Here is a 22162-nt window from a genome sequence, read left to right on the forward strand (position 1 = left end):
AATTTAACTAGTTATATGTGTATTTTGTATATCTATTTTGTATGTATATTTTCATAGAAATTTACTCTATTTTATGAGTATTCGTATATATATTTTGATACAAATTTACATTATTAATGTGTATTTTGCATATCTATTTCAATACAAATTTACTTTATTGTACGTGCATTTTGTATATTTATTTTAATACAAATTTAATTATTTTATATGTATTTTTGTATATATATTTTTATGCAAATATGCGTTATTATATGGATATTTTGCATCTTTATTTTCATACAAATTTACATTATTTTATTGATATTCTCTTTATTTATTTTGATACGATTTAACATTATTCTATGTGTTTTTTGTATATATTTTTTTACATATATATTTACATTATTTAATTTTCATTTTGTATATATATTTTATCCAAATTTACATTATTTTATATGTATTTGTTTATATATTTTCATACATATTTACATTATTTTATGTGTTTTTTGTATAAATATTTTTCTACGTATTTAAATTATTTTATGTGTATTTTGTATATACATTTTCTTAAAAAAAATTACGTTATTTTATTGTGTGTATAAGTATATATTTTGATACAAATTTTATACAAATTCATGTTATTTAATATGTATTTGTATATATATTTTCATACAAATTTATATTATTTTATGTGTATTTTTTCATATATTTCATTACAAATCTACCTTATTTTATGTTTATTTTGTATATTTATTTCATTCAATTTTAAATTATTTTATGTGTATATATGTATTTGTATTTAGGTTATTTTATGTGTATTTTGTATATATATTTTCATCCAAAATTACATTATTTTATTGGTATTTCTTAATTTAATTCGATACGAATTTAGATTATTTCATAGGTATTTTGTATATTTTGTATATTTTATACTCATTTACATTATCTAATGTGTGTTTTGTATATATATTTTTATGCAAATTTATCTAATGTTCCTTTTTGTACATATATTTTTATAGAAATTTGCGTTATTTTATGTATATAGTTTTATATAAATTTACGTTATTTTATGTGCATTTTGTATATTTATATTTATACAAATACACATTCTTTTATTAGTATATTGTTTATTTACATTTATACCAATTTACATTATTTTATGTGTATTTTGTATACATTTTTTTATACGTATTTACTTAATTTTATGTGTATTTTGTATATGTATTTTTATAGAAATCTACGTTATTTTATGTGTATTCGAATATATATTTTGAAACAAATTTACATTATTTTATATGTATTTTGCATATCTATTTCAATACAAATTTACCTTATTGTATGTGCATTTTGTATATTTATTTTAATACAAGTTCAAATATTTTATGTGTATTTTGGTATCAATAATTTTATAAAAAATGCGTTATTTTATAGGTATTTTGCATCTTAATTTTCATTTTATATGGACTTTGTATATATAATTTTATACGCTCTTACATTATTTAATATTTATTTTGAATATATATTTTTATACAAATTCATGGCATTTTATGTGTATTTGTATATATATTTTCATATAAATTTACATTATTGTATGTGTATTTTGTACATATATTTTATTACAAATCTACCTTATTTTATGTTTATTTTGTATGTGTATTTTGTATATTTATATTTATCAAATTAAATATTCTTTTTTTTGTAATTTGTTTATTTATTTTAATTCTAATTTACATTATTGTTTGTGTATTTTGAAAACATTTTTTTATACGTATTTACTTAATTTTATGTGTATTTTGAATATATATTTTTATAGAAATCTACGTTTTTTTATTTGTATTCGTATATATATATTTTGAAACAAATTTACATTGTTTTATATGTATTTTTGCATATCTCTTTCAATACAAATTTACCTTATTGTATGTGCATTTTGTATATTTATTTCAATATAAATTTAAAAATTTTATGTGTATTTTGGTATATATATTTTTATAAGAAATGCGCTATTTTATGGGAATTTTGCATCTTTATTTTCATACAAATTTACATTATTTTATTAATATTCGGTGTATTTATTTTGATAAGATTTTACATTATTCTATTTGTTTTTTGTATATACTTTTATAATTTATATTTACATTATTTAATGTGTATCTTGCATATATATTTTATACAAATTTATTATCTATTATCTATTTTCATACAAATACACATTCTTTTCATGATATTTTGTTTATTTATTTATTTTGACGAATTTACATTATTTGATATGAATTTGTATATATATTTTTATACGTATTTACATAATTTCATATGTATTTTGTATATATATTTTTATACGTATTTACATAATTTCATATGTATTTTGTATATATATATTTAATAGATATTCAAAATACACATAAAATAACCTAAATTTGTATCAAACTATATACAAAACTACACAAAAATATTTTAAATTTGTATGAAATTAAATATACAAAATACACATAAAATTAGGTAAATTTGTATGGAAATACATATACAAAATTCACATAAAATAATGTAAATTTGAATGAAAATACATAAACAAATACACTTAAAATGACGTAAATTTGTATAAAAAAATATATACAAAACACAAATAGAATAATGTAAAATCGTATCAAAATAAATACACAGAATGTTAATAAAATAATGTAAATTTGTATGAAAATAAAGAGGCAAAATACCCATAAAATAACGCATTTTTTTTTTAAAAATATATATACCATAATACACATAAAAAAATTAGATTTGTATTAAAATAAATATATAAAAAACACATACAATAAGGTAAATTTGTATTGAAATAGATATGCAAAATACATATAAAGCAATGTAAATTTGTTTCAAAATATGTATACGAATACACATAAAATAACGTAGATTTCTATTAAAAATATATATACAAAATACACATAAAATTAAGTAAATACGTATAAAAAATGTATACAAAATACACATAAATAATGTAAATTCGTATCAAAATAAATAAACAAAATACCAATAAAAGAATGTGTTTTTGTATAAATATAAATATGCAAAATACACATAAAATAACGTAAATTTATATAAAACTATATACAAAAATACACAGAAGTAATTAAATTTGTATGAGAATATATACAAAATACACACAAAATAAGCTAAATTTGAATTGAAATATATATACAACATACATGAAAAAAAGTAAATTTGTATCAAAATATTTATTCAAATACACATATAATAACGTAAATCTGTATGAAAATATATAAACAAAATACACATTAAATAATGTAAATACGTATAAAAAAATGTGTACAAAATACACATATAATCATGTAATTCGTATCAAAATAAATAAACAAAATACCAATAAAATAATATAAATTTGTATGAGTAAACGTGAATGTTGCATATTTTTTCAATACAAATTTACCTTATTATATACGCATTTTGTATATTAATTTTAATACAAATCTAATTATTCGATGTGTATTTTTGTATCTGTATTTTTATAAACATATGCTTTATTTTTTGGGTTTTTTGCATCTTTATTTTCATACAAATTTAAATTATTTTATTGATATTCTGCTCATTCATTTTGATACGAATTGACATTATTCTATGTGTATTTTGTATATATTTTTCATACAAATTTACGTTATTTTATGTGTATTTCTTTTCTATTTTTTGACACAAATTTACAATATTTTATGGCTATTTTCTATATACATTTCAAAAGAAATTTACCTAGTTTTATGTGTATTTTGTATATCTATTTTCATACAAACTCAAATTATTTCTATGTATTTTTGTATATATTTTAATACAAATTTTAGTTATGTTATGTGTATTTTGTAAATTTATTTTCATTCAAATATATATTATTTTATTGGTGTTTTGTTGATTTATATTGATACGAATTTACATTATTTTATATGTACTTTGTATATATATTTTTATACGCTTTTACATTATTTAATATTTATTTTGAATATATATTTTTATACAAATTCATGGTATTTTATGTGTATTTGTATATATATTTTCATATAAATTTACATTATTTTATGTGTATTTTGTACATATATTTTATTACAAATCTACCTTATTTTATGATTATTTTGTATGTGTATTTTGTATATTTATATTTATCCAAATACACATTCTTTTATTGGTATTTTGTTTGTTTATTTTAAATCGAATTAACATTATTTTATGTGTATTTTGTATACATTTTTTTATCCGTATTTACTTAATTTTATGTGTATTTTGTATATATATTTTTATAGAAATCTAGGTTTTTTTATTTGTATTCGTATATATATTTTGAAACAAATTTACATTGTTTTATATGTATTTTTGCATATCTCTTTCAATACAAATTTACCTTATTGTATGTGCATTTTGTATATTTATTTCAATACAAATTTAAATATTTTATGTGTATTTTGGTATATATATTTTTATAAGAAATGCGCTATTTTATGGGAATTTTGCATCTTTATTTTCATACAAATTTACATTATTTTATTAATATTCGGTGTATTTATTTTGATACGATTTTACATTATTCTATTTGTTTTTTGTATCTACTTTTTTATACATATTTACATTATTTAATGTGTATCTTGCATATATATTTTATACAAATTTATTATCTATTATCTATTTTCATACAAATACACATTCTTTTCATGATATTTTGTTTATTTATTTTGACACGAATTTACATTATTTGATATGTATTTTGTATATATAGTTTTATGCGTATTTACATAATTTCATATGTATTTTGTATATATATTTCTAAAGAGATCTACTTTATTTTATGTGTATTCGTTTATATATTTTGAAGCAAATTTACATTGTTTTATATGTATTTTTGAATATCTCTTTTAATACAAATTTACCTTACTGTATATGCATTTTGTATATTTATTTCAATACAAATTTAAATATTTTATGTGTATTTTGGTATATATATTTTTATAAAGAATTCGATAATTTTTGGGAATTTTGCATCTTTATTTTCATACCAATTTACATTATTTTATTGATATTCTGTGTATTTATTTTGATACGATTTTACATTATTCTATTTGTTTTTTGTATATATTTTTTTATACACATTTACATTATTTAATGTGTATCTTGCATATATATTTTATACAAATTTACGTTATTTTAAGTGTATTTGTTTATATATTTTCATTCAAATTTACATTTATTTTAATTCGAAATTACATTATTTTATATGTATTTTGTATACATTTTTTTATACGTATTTACTTAATTTTATGTGTATTATGTATATATATTTTTTTATAGAAATCTACGTTTTTTTATTTGTATTCGTATATATATTTTGAAACAAATTTACATTGTTTTATATGTATTTTTGAATATCTCTTTCAATACAAATTTACCTTATTGTATGTGCATTTTGTATATTTATTTCAATGCAAATTTAAATATTTTATGTGTATTTTGGTATATATATTTTTATAGGAAATGCGCTATTTTATGGGAATTTTGCATCTTTATTTTCATACAAATTTACATTATTTTATTAATATTCGGTGTATTTATTTTGATACGATGTTACATTATTCTATTTGTTTTTTGTATATACTTTTTAATACATATTTACATTATTCAAAGTGTGTCTTGCATATATATTTTATAAAAATTTATTATCTATTATCTATTTTCATACAAATACACATTCTTTTCATGATATTTTGTTTATTTATTTTGACACGAATTTACATTATTTAATATGTATTTTGTATATATATTTTTATACGTATTTACATAATTTCATATGTATTTTGTATATATATTTCTATAGAAATCTACTTTATTTTATGCGTATCCGTATATATATTTTGAAACAAATTTACATTGTTTTATATGTATTTTTGAATATCTCCTTCAATACAAATTTACCTTACTGTATATGCATTTTGTATATTTATTTCAATACAAATTTAAATATTTTATGTGTATTTTGGTAAATATATTTTTATAAAAAATGCGATAATTTTTGGGAATTTTGCATCTTTATTTTCATACAAATTTACATTATTTTATTGAGATACTGTGTATTTATTTTGATACGATTTTACATTTTTCTATTTGTTTTTTGTATATATATTTTTTATACACATTTACATTATTTAATGTGTATCTGGCATATATATTTTATACAAATTTACGTTATTTTAAGTGTATTTCTTTATATATTTTCATTCAAATTTACATTATTTGATGTGTATTTTGTATATGTATTTCAATACAAATTTACCTAATTTTATGTGTATTTTGTATATTTCTTTTCAAACAAATTAAATCATTTTTGTGTATTTTTGTATATAGTTTTATACAAATTTAGGTTATTTTATGTACGCATTTACATTATTTAGTGTGTGAATTGTATATATATTTTTTTGCAAATTTACTTTATTTTATGTGCATTTTTGTACATATATTTTTATAGAAATTTGCGTTATTTATATATGTTTTCTCATACAAATTTACATTATTTTATTGCTATTTTCTTTATTTATTTTGATACGAATTACATGATTATATGTGTATTTTGTACATATTTTTTATACGTATTTACATTACTTAATTTGTATTTTGTTTATATATTTTTAAACAAATCTACGTTATTATATGTATTTGTATAAATATTTTGATACAGATTTACATTATTTTATGTATTTTGTATGTACATTTCAATTCAAATTTAGCTTATTTTAGCTGTATTTTGTATATATATTTTCATACAAATTTAATTACTTCTGTGTATTTTTGTATATAGTTTTATACAAATTTACGATATTTTTTGTGTATTTTGTATATTTATATTTATACAAATAAACATTCTTTTACTGTTATTTTGTTTATTTATTTTGATACAATTTTTATGTGTATTTTGTATTCATTTTTTTATACGTATTTACTTCATTTTATGTGTATTTTGTATATATTTTTATAGAAATCTACGTTATTTTATGTGTATTCGTATATATATTTTGAAATAAATTTACATTGTTTTATATGTATTTTGCATATCTATTTCAATACAAATGTACCTTATAGTATGTGCATTTTATATATTTATCTTAATACAATTTAATATTTTATGTGTATTTTGGTATATATATTTTAATAAAAAATGCGTTATTTTATGGCTATTTTGCATCTTTATTTTCATAGAAATTTACATTATTTTATTAATATTCTGTGTATTTATTGTTGATACGATTTTACATTATTCTATTTGTGTTTTGTATATATTTTTTTATACATATTTACATTATTTAATGTGTATTTTGTATATATATTTGATTCAAATTTACGTTATTTTAAGTGTATATATTTATATATTTTCATTCAAATTTCCATTATTTTATGTGTATTTTGTATATGTATTTCAATACAAATTTACCTAATTTTATGTGTATTTTTTATATTTATTTTCATACAAATTTAAATTATTTTTGTGTATTTTTGTATATAGTTTTATACAAACTTAGGTTATGTTATGAGTATTTTGTATATCTATTTTCATACAAATACACATTCTTTTATTGATATTTTGTTTATTTATTTTGACGAGAATTTAAATTATTTAATGTGTATTTTATATATATATATATATATATATATATATATATATATATATATATATATATATATATATATATATATATATATATATATATATATATATATATATATATATATATATATATATATATATATATATATATATATATATATATATATATATATATATATATATATATTTATACGTATTTACATCATTTCATGTGTATTTTGTATATATATATTTCTATAGAAATCTACGTTATTTTATGTGTATTCGTATATAGATTTTTAAACAAATTTACACTTTTATGTGCATTTTGTATATTTTTTCAATACAAATTTACCTTATTGTACGTGCATTTTGTATATTAATTTTAATACAAATTTAATTATTCTATGTGTATTTTTGTATATGTATTTTTAAAAAAATATGCTTTATTTTATGGGTATTTTGCATCTTTATTTTCATACAAAATTACATTATTTTATTGATATTCTGTTTATCTATTTTATGTGAATTTGTTTTCATTTCATACAAATTTACATTATTTTATGTGTATTTTGTACATGTATTTAAATACAAATTTAACTAATTATATGTGTATTTTGTATATCTATTTTCATACAAATTGAAATTTATTTTTTTGTTTTTTGTATATATTTTTATTCAAATTTTCGTAATTTTATGTGTATTTTGTATATTTATTTTCCTACAAATATACGTTCTTTTATCGGAATTTGGTTTATTTATTTGATACGAATTTTCATTTTTTAGGTGTATTTGATATATATATTTTTATACTTATTTACATAATTTTATATGTATTTTGAAAATATATTTTCATAGAAATTTACTCTATATGTTTATACAAAAAAAACAAAAATAATTTAAATTTGTATGAAAATAAATATACAAAATATACATAAAATTAGGTAAATTTGTATTGAAATACATATACAAAATACACTTAAATAATGTAAATTTGAATGAAATTATATAAACAAATACTCTTAAAATAACGTTAATTTGTATAAAATATATATAAAAAATACACATTAAATAATGAAAATATGTATAAAAAAATATATACAAAACACAAATAGTATAATATAAAATCGTATCAAAATATATACACAGAATATTAATAAAATAGTGTACATTTGTATGAAAACTAAGATGCAAAATACCTATAACATAACGCATTTTTTACAAAATTATATATACCAAAATACACATAAAATATTTGAATTTGTATTTAAATAAATATACAAAATGCACATACAATAAGGTAAATTTGTATTGAAATAGATATGCAAAATACATATAAAACAATGTAAATTTGTATCAAAATACATATACGAATACACATAAAATAACGTAGATTTCTATAAATATATATATACAGAATACAAATAAAATTAAGTAAATACGAATCAAAAATGTATACAAAAAACACATAAAATAATGTAAATTCGTATAAATATAAATAAACAAAATACCAATAATAGAGTGTGTATTTGTATAAATATAAACATACAAAATGCACATAAAATAACGAAAATTTGTATAAAACTATATACAAAAATACACAGAAGTAATTAAATTTGTATGAAAATAGATATACAAAATACACACAAAAAAGGCTAAATTTGAATTGAAATATATATACAAAATACATAAAATAAAGTAAATTCGTTTCAAAATATTTTTAACAAATACACATATAATAACATAAATTTGTAAAAAATATAGAAACAAAATACACATTAAGAAATGTAAATACGTATAAAAAAAATATTTACAAAATACATAAATAATCAAGTCATTCGTATCAAAATAAATAAACAAAAAACTAATTAAATAATGTAAATTTGTATGAGAAAACATATACAAAATACACATAAAATAACGTTTTAAGTTTCTATAAAAATATATGTACAAAAATGCACATAAAATTAGTTTGCATAAAAAAATATATACAAAACACACATTAGATAATGTAAATGAGTATAAAAATTTGTATACAAAATACCTATGAAATAATCTAAACTCGTATCGAGTTAAATTAAGAAAATAACAATAAAATAATGTAATTTTGGATGAAAATATATATAGAAAACACACATAAAATAACCTAAATACAAATACAAATATACACATTAAATAATTTAAAATTGAATGAAATAAATATACAAAATAAACATAAAATAAGGTACATTTGTAATAAAATATAAGTAAGAATACACAAAAAATAATATAAATTTGTATGAATATATATACAAATACACATAAAATTACATGAATTTGTGTAAAATTTGTTTCAAAATATATACAAATACACACAATAAAATAACGTAATTTTTTATGAAAATGTATATATAAAATACACATAAAATAAAGTAAATTTGCATGAAAATATATATACAAAACACACATTACATAATGTAAATGCGTACATAAAATAACCTAAATTTGTATTAAACTATATACAAAAATACACAAAAAATTTAAAATTTGTATAAAAAGAAATATACAAAATACACATAAAATTAGGTAAATTTGTGTTGAAATACATATACAAAATACACATAGAATAATGTAAATTTGAATGAAAATATATAAACAAATACACTTAAAATAACGTAATTTTGTATAAAATATATATGCAAGATACACATTAAATAATGTAAATGTGTATAAAAAAATATATACAAAAAAGAAATAGAATAATGTAAAATCCTATCAATATAGATACACAGAATATCAATAAAATAATGTAAATTTGTATGAAAAGAAAGATGCAAAATTCCCATAAAATAGCGCATTTTTTATAAAAATATATATACCAAAATACACATAAAATATTTAAATTTGTATTGAAATAAATATACAAAATGCATATACAGTAAGGTAAATATGTATTTAAAAGAGATATTCAAAAATACATATAAAACAAAGTAAATTTGTTTCAAAATATATATACGAATACACATAAAATAACGTAGATTTCTATAGAAATATATATTCAAAATACACATGAAATTATATAAATACATATAAAAATATATATACAAAATACATATCTAGGTAAATTCGTGTCAAAATAAATAAACAAAATATCATGAAAAGAATGTGTATTTGTATGAAAATAAATAATAGATAATAAATTTGTATGAAATATATATGCAAGATACACATTAAATAATGTAAATATGTATAAAAAAAATATATACAAAAAACAAATAGAATAATGTGAAATCGTATCAAAATAAATACACCGAATATTAATAAAATAATGTAAATATTTATGAAAATAAAGATGCAAAATTCCCATCAAATAGCGCATTTCTAATAAAAATATATATACCAAAATACACATAAAATATTTAAATTTGTATTGAAATAAATATACAAAATGCACATACAATAAGGTAAACTTGTATTGAAAGAGATATGCAAAAATACATATAAAACAATGTAAATTTGTTTCAAAATATATATACGAATACACATAAAATAACGTAGATTTCTAAAAAAATATATATACAAAATACACATAAAATTAAGTAAATACGTATAAAAATAGATATACAAAATACACATAGAATAATGTAAAATTGTTTAAAAAAAAAAAACAATATAAATAAAATAATGTAAATTTGTACGAAAATAAAAATGCAAAATACCCATAAAATAAAGCATATTTTTATAAAAATACATATACAAAAATACACATAGCATAATTAAATTTGTATTAAAATTAATATACAAAATGCATATACAATAAGGTAAATTTGTATTGAAAAAATATGCAAAATACACATAAAACAGTGTAAATTTATTTCAAAATCTATATACGAATACTCATAAATCAACGTAGATTTCTATAGAAATATATATACAAATACACATCAAATGATGTAAACACGTATAAAAATATATATATAAAATACACATTAAATAATGTAAATTCGCGTCAAAATAAATAAACAAAATATCAATAAAAGAATGTGTATTTGTATGAAAATAGACATACAATATACACATAAAATCACCTAAATTTGTATAAAACTATATACAAAAATTCACAAAAATAATTTTAAATTGTATAAAAATAAATATACAAAATACACATAAAATTAGGTAAATTTGTATTGAAATACATTTACAAAATACACATAAAATAATGTAAATTTGAATGAAAATATATAAGCAAATACACTTAAAATAACGTAAATTTGTATAAAATATATATACAAAATACACATTAAATAATGTAAATATGTATAAAAAAATATATACAAAACACAAATAGAATAATATAAAATCGTATCAAAATAAATACACAGAATATTAATAAAATAATGTAAATTTGTATGAAAATTAAGATGCAAAATACCCATAAAATAACGCATTTTTTATAAAATTATTTATACCAAGACACACATAAAATATTTGAATTTGTATTAAAATAAATATACAAAATGCACATACAATAAGGTAAATTTGTATTGAAATAGATATGCAAAATACATATAAAACCATGTAAATTTTTTTCAAAAAACATTGCGAATACACATAAAATAACGTAGATTTCTATGAAAGTAAATATACAAAATACACATAAAATGAAGTAAATACGTATAAAAAAAGGTATACAAAATACACATAAAATAATGTAAACTCGTATCAAAATAAATAAACAAAATACTAATAAAAGAATGTGTATTGTATAAATATAAATATACAAAATACAAATAATATAACGTAAATTTATATAAAACTATAGGTATAAATACACAAAAGTAATTAAATTTGTGTGAAAATAGATATACAAAATACATGTGTATTTTGTATATTTATTTTCATACAAATTGAAATTATTTTTGTTTATTTTTTTATATTTTCATACAAATTTTCGTTATTTTATGTGTATTTTGTATATTTATTTTTTCTACAAATATACGTTCTTTTATCTGAATTTTGTTTATTGAATTTGAAACGAATTTACCTTATTTTGTATACCTATTTTCATACAAATTAAAATACTTCTGTGTATTTTTGTATATAGTTTTATATAAATTTACGTTATTTTATGTGTATTTTGTATATTTATATTTATACAAATATACATTCTTTTATTGGTATTTTGTATATTTATTTTGATACGAATTTACATTATTTGATGTGTATTTTGTATATGTATTTCAATACAAATTTACCTAATTTTATGTGTATTTTGTATATTTCTTTTCAAACAAATTTAAATTATTTTTGTGTATTTTTGTATATAGTTTTATTCAAATTTAGGTTATTTTATGTACGCATTTACATTATTTAGTGTGTGAATTGTATATATATTTTTTTGCAAATTTACTTTATTTTATGTGCATTTTTGCACATATATTTTTATAGAAATTTGCGTTATTTGTATATGTTTTCTCATACAAATTTACATTATTTTATTGCTATTTTGTTTATTTATTTTGATACGAATTACATTATTATATGTGTATTTTGTACATATTTTTTATACGTATTTACATTACTTAATGTGTATTTTGTTTATATATTTTTAAACAAATCTACGTTATTATATGTATTTGTATAAATATTTTGATACAGATTTACATTATTTTATGTATTTTGTATGTACATTTCAATTCAAATTTAGCTTATTTTAGCTGTATTTTGTATATATATTTAAAATTAATTACTTTTGTGTATTTTTGTATATAGTTTTATACAAATTTACGATATTTTTTGTGTGTTTTGTATATTTATATTTATACAAATACACATTCTTTTACTGTTATTTTGTTTATTTATTTTGATACAATTTTTATGTGTATTTTGTATTCATTTTTTTATACGTATTAATTTTGATACAATTTTTATGTGTATTTTGTATATATTTTTATAGAAATCTACGTTATTTTATGGGTATTCGTATATATATTTTGAGATAAATTTACATTGTTTTATATGTATTTTGGATATCTATTTCAATACAAATGTACCTTATAGTATGTGCATTTTATATATTTATCTTAATACAATTTAATATTTTATGTGTATTTTGGTATATATATTTAAAAAAAATGCTTTATTTTATGGCTATTTTGCATCTTTATTTTCATAGAAATTTACATTATTTTATTAATATTCTGTGTATTTATAGTTGATACGATTTTACTTTATTCTATTTGTGTTTTGTATATATTTTTTTATACATATTTACATTATTTAATGTGCATTTTGTAAATATATTTGATACAAATTTACGTTATTTTAAGTGTATATGTTTATATATTTTCATTCAAATTTCCATTATTTTATGTGTATTTTGTATATGTATTTCAATGCAAATTTACCTAATTTTATGTGTATTTTGTATATTTATTTTAATACAGATTTAAATTATTTTTGTGTATTTTTGTATATAGTTTTATACAAACTTAGGTTATTTCATGAGTATTTTGTATATCTATTTTCATACAAATACACATTCTTTTATTGATATTTTGTTTATTTATTTTGACGAGAATTAATTAAATTATTTAATGTGTATTTTGTATATATATATTTTTATACGTATTTACATCATTTCATGTGTATTTTGTATATATATTTCTATAGAAAGCTACTTTATTTTATGTGTATTCGTATATAGATTTTTAAACAAATTTACACTTTTATGTGCATTTTGTATATTTTTTCAATACAAATTTACCTTATTGTACGTGCTTTTTGTATATTAATTTTAATACAAATTTAATTATTTTATGTGTATTTTTGTATATGTATTTTTAAAAAAAATATGTTTTATTATATGGGTATTTTGCATCTTTATTTTCATACAAAAATACATTATTTTATTGATATTTTGTGTATTTATTCTGATACGATTTTACATTATTCTATGTATATTTTGTATATCTATTTTATACAAATGTACGTTATTTTATGTGAATTTGTTTTCATTTCATACAAATTTACATTATTTTACGTGTATTTTGTACATGTATTTAAATACAAATTTAACTAATTATATGTGTATTTTGTATATCTATTTTCATACAAATTAAAATTTATTTTTTTGTTTTTTTATATATTTTTATTTAAATTTTCGTAATTTTATATGTATTTTGTATATTTATTTTCCTACAAATATACGTTCTTTTATCGGAATTTTGTTTATTTATTTTGATACGAATTTTCATTTTTTTAGGTGTATTTGATATATATATTTTTATACTTATTTACATAATTTTATATGTATTTTGAATATATATTTTCATAGAAATTTACTCTATATGTTTATACAAAAAAACACATAAATAATTTAAATTTGTATGAAAATAAATATACAAAGTACACATAAAATTAGGTAAATTTGTATTGAAATACATATACAAAATACACTTAAAATAATGTAAATTTGAATGAAAATATATAAACAAATACACTTAAAATAACGTTAATTTGTATAAAATATATATATAAAAATACACATTAAATAATGAAAATATGTATAAAAAATATATATACAAAACACAAATAGTATAATATAAAATCGTATCAAAATATATACACAGAATATTAATAAAATAATATACATTTGTATGAAAACTAAGATGCAAAATACCTATAAAATAACGCAATTTTCATAAAATTATATATACCAAAATACACATAAAGTATTTGAATTTGTATTAAAATAAATATACAAAATGCACATACAATAAGGTTAATTTGTATTGAAATAGATATGCAAAATACATATAAAACAATGTAAATTTGTTTCAAAATATATATACAAATACACATAAAATAACGTAGATTTCTATAAATATATATATACAAAATACAAATAAAATTAAGTAAATACGAATCAAAAATGTATACAAAATACACATAAAATAATGTAAATTCGTATAAATATAAATAAACAAAATACCAATAAGAGAGTGTGTATTTGTAAATATAAATATACAAAATTCACATAAAATAACGTAAATTTGTATAAAACTATATACAAAAATACACAGAAGTAATTAAATTTGTATAAAAATAGATATACAAAATACACACAAAATAAGCTAAATTTGAATTAAAATATATATACAAAATACATAAAATAAAGTAAATTCGTTTCAAAATATTTTTAACAAATACACATATAATAACGTAAATTTGTAAAAAAATATATAAACAAAATACACATTAAGTAATGTAAATACGTATAAAAAAAATATTCACAAAATACACAAATAAACAAGTCATTCGTATCAAAATAAATAAACAAAAAACTAATTAAATAATGTAAATTTGTATGAGAAAACATATACAAAATACACATAAAATAACGTTTTAAGTTTCAATAAAAATATATGTACAAAAATGCACATAAAATTAGTTTGCATAAAAAAATATACAAAACACACATTAGATAATGTAAATGAGTATAAAATATGTATACAAAATATTTATGAAATAGACTAAATACGTATTTTTGGATTATAAGAGATTTCCATTATTTTATGTGTATTTTATATATGTATTTCAATACAAATTTACCTAATTTTATATGTTTTTTGTATATTTATTTTCATACAAGTTTAAATTATTTTTGTGTATTTTTGTTTATAGTTTTATACAAATTTAGGTTATTTTTGTGTATTTTGTATATCTATTTTCATACAAATACACATTCTTTTCATGATATTTTGTTTATTTATTTTGACACGAATTAACATTATTTAATGTGTATTTTGTATATATATTTTTATACGTATTTACATTATTTCAAATGTATTTTGTATATATATTTCTATAGAAATCTGCGTTATTTTATGTGTATTCGTATATATATTTTGAAACAAATTTACATTGTTTTATGTGTATTTTGCATATTTTTTCAATACAAATTTGCCTTATTGTATGTGCATTTTGTATATTAATTTTAATACAAATTTGATTAATCTATGTGTATTTTTGTATATGTATTTTTATAAAAATATGCTTTATTTTATGGGTATTTTGCATCTTTATTTTCATACAAATTTACATTATTTTATTGATATTCTGTGTATTTATTTTGATATGATTTTACATTATTCTATGTGTATTTTGTATATATATTTTATATAAAATGTATTTGTTTTTATTTCATACAAATCTACATTATTTTATGTGTTTTTGTACATGTATTTAAATACAAATTTAACTAGTTATATGTGTATTTTGTATATCTATTTTGTATGTATATTTTCATAGAAATTTACTCTATTTTATGAGTATTCGTATATATATTTTGATACAAATTTACATTATTAATGTGTATTTTGCATATCTATTTCAATACAAATTTACTTTATTGTACGTGCATTTTGTATATTTATTTTAATACAAATTTAATTATTTTATATGTATGAAATTTGTATGAAAATAGACATACAAAATAAGGTAGATTCGTTTCAAATTCAATAAAAAAAAATTCAGATAAAATAACGTATATTTGTAGAAAAAATAAATATACAAAATACACATAAGATAACGAAAGTTTGTATGAAAATATATAAAAAAATAAACAAAAATAATTTCAATTTGTATGAAAATAAATATACAAAATACACATGTATTTTGTATATCTATTTTCACACAAATTTAATTACTTTTGTGTATTTTTGCATATAGTTTTATATAAATTTACGTTATTTTATTTGTATTCTGTATATTTATATTTATACAATACACATTCTTTTATTAGTATTTTCTTTATTTATTTTCATACGATTTACATTATTTTATGTGTATTTTGTATACCTTTTTTTATATGTATCTACTTCATTTTATGTGTATTTTGAATATTTATTTTCATAGAAATCTACGTTATTTTATGTGTATTCGTATATATATTTTGAAAAAAATTTACAAGGTTTTATATGTATTTTGCAAATCTATTATTGTATGTGCATTTTGTTTATTTATTTTAATACAAATTCAAATATTTTATGTGTGTCTTGGTATATATATTTTTATAAAAAATGCGTTATTTTATGGGTATTTTGCATCTTAATTTTCATACAAATTTACATTATTTTATTAATATTCTGTGTATTTATTTTGATACGATTTTATATTATTCTATTTGTGTTTTGTATATATTTTTTTTATACATATTTACATTATTTAATGTGTATTTTTTATATATATTTTATACAAAATTACGTTGTGTATTTTGTATATATATATATATATATATATATATATATATATATATATATATATATATATATATATATATATATATATATATATATATATATATATATATATATATATATATATATATATATATATATCTATATATATATATATATATATATATATATATATATATATATATATATATATGAGTTATTTTATGTGTATTTTGTATATCTATTTTCATACAAATTTAATTACTTTTGAGTATTTTTGTATATACTTTTATATCAATTTACGTTATTTTATGTGTATTTTGTATATTTATATTTATACAAATACAGTTTCTTTTATTAGTATTTTGTTTATTTATTTCGATACGAGTTTACATTATTTTATGTGTATTTTGTATATATATCTTTATAAAAATCTGCGTTATTTTATGTGTTTTCGTATATATATTTTGAAACAAATTTACATTGTTTTATATTTATTTTGCATATCTATTTCAATACAAATTTACCTTATTGTGTGTGCATTTTGTATATTTATTTTAATATAAATTCAAATATTTTATGTGTGTTTTGGGATATATATTTTTTAAAATTTTATGGGTATTTTGCATCTTTATTTTCATGCAAATTTATATTATTTTATTAATATTCTGTGTATTTATTTTGATACGATTTTACATTATTCTATTTGTGTTTTGTATATATTTTTTTATACATATTTACATTATTTATTGTGTATTTTGTATATATATTTCATTCAATTTTACGTTATTTTAAGTGTATTTGTTTATATATTTTCATTCAAACTTACATTATTTTATGTGTATTTTGAATATGTATTTCAATACAAATTTACCTAATTTTATGTGTATTTTGCATATCTATTTTCAAACAAATTTAAATAATTTTTGTGTGTTTTCGTATATATTTTTATACAAATTTTAGTTATTTTATTTGTATTTTCTATATATTTTTTCCTACAAATATACATTCTTTTATTGGAATTTTATCTATTTATTCTGATACGAATTTTCTTTATTTTATGTGTATTTTGTATATATATTTTTCTGCGTATTTACATTATTTTATGTGTATTTTGTATATATATTTTCATAAAAAATTATTTTATTTTATTGTGTGTATTCGTATTTAATTTGATACAAATTTTATACAAATTTATGTTATTTTATGTGTATTTGTATATATATTTTCATACAAATCTACATTATTTTATATGCATTTTTACATATATTTCATTACAAATTTACCTTATTTTATGTTTATTTTGAATATTTATTTCCTTCAATTTTAAATTATTTTATGTGTATATATGTATTTGTATTTAGGTTATTTTATGTGTATTTTCTATATATATTTTCATCAAAAAGTACATTATTTTATTGGTATTTTGTTAGTTTAATTCGATACGAATTTAGATTATTTCATAGGTATTTTGTATACATATTTTTATACGCATTTACATTATTTAATATGTGTTTTGTATATTTATTTTTATGGAAATTTACTTTATTTTATGTGTATTTGTATAAATATAAATATACAAAATGCACATAAAATAAGGTAAATTCATATAAAACAATATACAAAGATAAACAAAAGTAATTATATTTGTATGAAAATAGATATACAAAATACACACAAAATAGGCTTAATTTGAATTGAAATATATGTACAAAATACATAAAATAAAGTAAATTTGTATCAAAATATTTTTACAAATACACATATAATTACGTAAATTTTATATAAAAATATATAAAGAAAATACACATTAAATAATGTAATTACGTATAAAAAATATATACAAAATACATATATAATAATGTAATTCGTATCAAAATAAATAAACAAAATACCAATAAAATAATGTAAATTTTTATGAGAAAACATATACAAAATACACATAAAATAAATAAATTTCTATAAAAATATATGTACAAAAATGCACATAAAATAAATTTGCATTAAAAAATATGAGTATATGAGTATATGAGTATAAACATATGTATACAAAATACCTTTGAAAAAATCTAAATTCGTATCGAGTTAAATAAAGAAAATACCAATAAAATAATGTAATTTTGGATGAAGATATATATAGAAAATACACATAAAATTACGTAAATACAAATACAAATATACACATAAAATAATTTAAAATTGAATGAAATAAATATAGAAAATAATCATAAAATAAGGTATTTGTATGAATAAATATGTAAAATACACGTAAAATAATATAAATTTGTATGAAAATATATACAAAAATACACAAATAACATGAATTTGTATGAAAATTTATAAAAATAATAAATAAATTCAATATACACAATAAAATAATGTAAATTTTTAGAAAAATATATATACAAAATACACATAAAATAATGTAAATACGTAGAAAATATACAAAATAAACAAAATAATGTAAACTTGTATCAAAATAAATAAACAAAATATATATGTATATTTGTATATATATCTATATATATATATATATATATATATATATATATATATATATATATATATATATATATATATATATATATATATATACAATACACATTCTTTATTAGTACATTTGTTTATTTATTTTTGATACGAGGTTTACATTATTTTATGTGTAATTGTATACCTTTTTTTATACGTAGGTATTTACCATTTTATGTGTATTTTGTATGTTTATTTTCATAGAAATCTACGTTATTTTATGTGTGTCGCATATATATTTTGAAAAAATTTACATGGTTTTATATGTATTTTGCATATCTATTTCAATACAAATTTACTCTTTATTGTATGTGCATTTTGTATATTTATTTTAACACAAATTCAAACATTTATTTATGTGTGTTCTTGAGTATATATATTTTTATAAAAAAAATATGCGTTATTTTATAGGTATTTTGCATCTTTATTTTCATAGAAATTTACATTATTTAATTGATATTCTTTGTTTTTATTTTGATACGATTTTATTATATTCTATGTGTATTTTGAATATTTTTTTTTATACATATTTACACTATTTGATGTGTATTTTGTATATATATATTTAAAAAAATTTACGTTATTTCATGTGTATTTGTTTTTATATTCTCATACAAATTTACGTTATTTTATGTGTATTTTGTATATGTATTTTAGTACAAATTTACCTAATTTTATGTGTATTTTTCCTTGTATATTTGTTTTTATACAAATTAAAATTATTTTGTGTATTTTTTGTATATAGTTTTATACAAATTTAGGTGATTTTATTGTGTATATTGTATGTCTATTTTCATACAAATACACATTCTTTTATTAAATATTTTTGTTTATTTATTTTGACAAAGAATTTACATAATTTAATGTGTATTTTGTATATATATTTTTATACGTATTTACATCATTTACTGTGTATTTTGTATATATATTTCTATAGGAATCTACGTTGATTTATGAGTATTCGTATATAGATTTTGAAACAAATTTACACTTTATGTGCATTTTGCATATTTTTTCAATACAAATATACCTTTTGTATATGCAGTTTTTATATTAATTTTAATACAAATTTAATTATGCTATGTGTATTTTTTATATGTATTTTTATAAAAATATTCTTTATTTTATGGGTATTTTGCATCTTTATTTTCATACAAATTTACATTATTTTATTGATATTCTGTTTTTTTGAAACAATTTTACATTATTCTATGTGTATTTTGTATATCTATTTTTATACGTATTTACTTAATTTTATGTGTATTTTGTATATAATTTTTTATAGAAATCTACGTTATTTTATGTGTATTCGTATATATATTTTGAAACAAATTTACATTGTTTTAGATGTATTTTTATATATATCTCTTTCAATGCAAGTTTACCTTATTGTATGTGCATTTTGTATATTTATTTCAATACAAATTTAAATATTTTATGTGTATTTTGGTATATATATTTTTATAAGAAATGCGCTATTTGATGGGAATTTTGCATCTTTATTTTCATAAATATTTACATTATTTTATTAATATTCGGTGTTTTTATTTTGATACGATTTCACATTATTCTATTTGTTTTTTGTATATATTTTTTTTATACATATTTACATTATTTAATGGATATCTTGCATATATATTTCATACAAATTTATTATCTATTATTTATTTTCATACAAATACACATTCTTTTCATGATATTTTGTTTATTTATTTTGACACGAATTTACCTAGATATGTATTTTGTATATATATTTTTATATGTATTTATATAATTTCATGTGTATTTTGAATATATATTTCTATAGAAATCTACG

Source organism: Eriocheir sinensis, chromosome 12 (genome assembly GCF_024679095.1).
Source record: "Eriocheir sinensis breed Jianghai 21 chromosome 12, ASM2467909v1, whole genome shotgun sequence".
In the NCBI taxonomy this organism is placed as follows: domain Eukaryota; kingdom Metazoa; phylum Arthropoda; class Malacostraca; order Decapoda; family Varunidae; genus Eriocheir; species Eriocheir sinensis.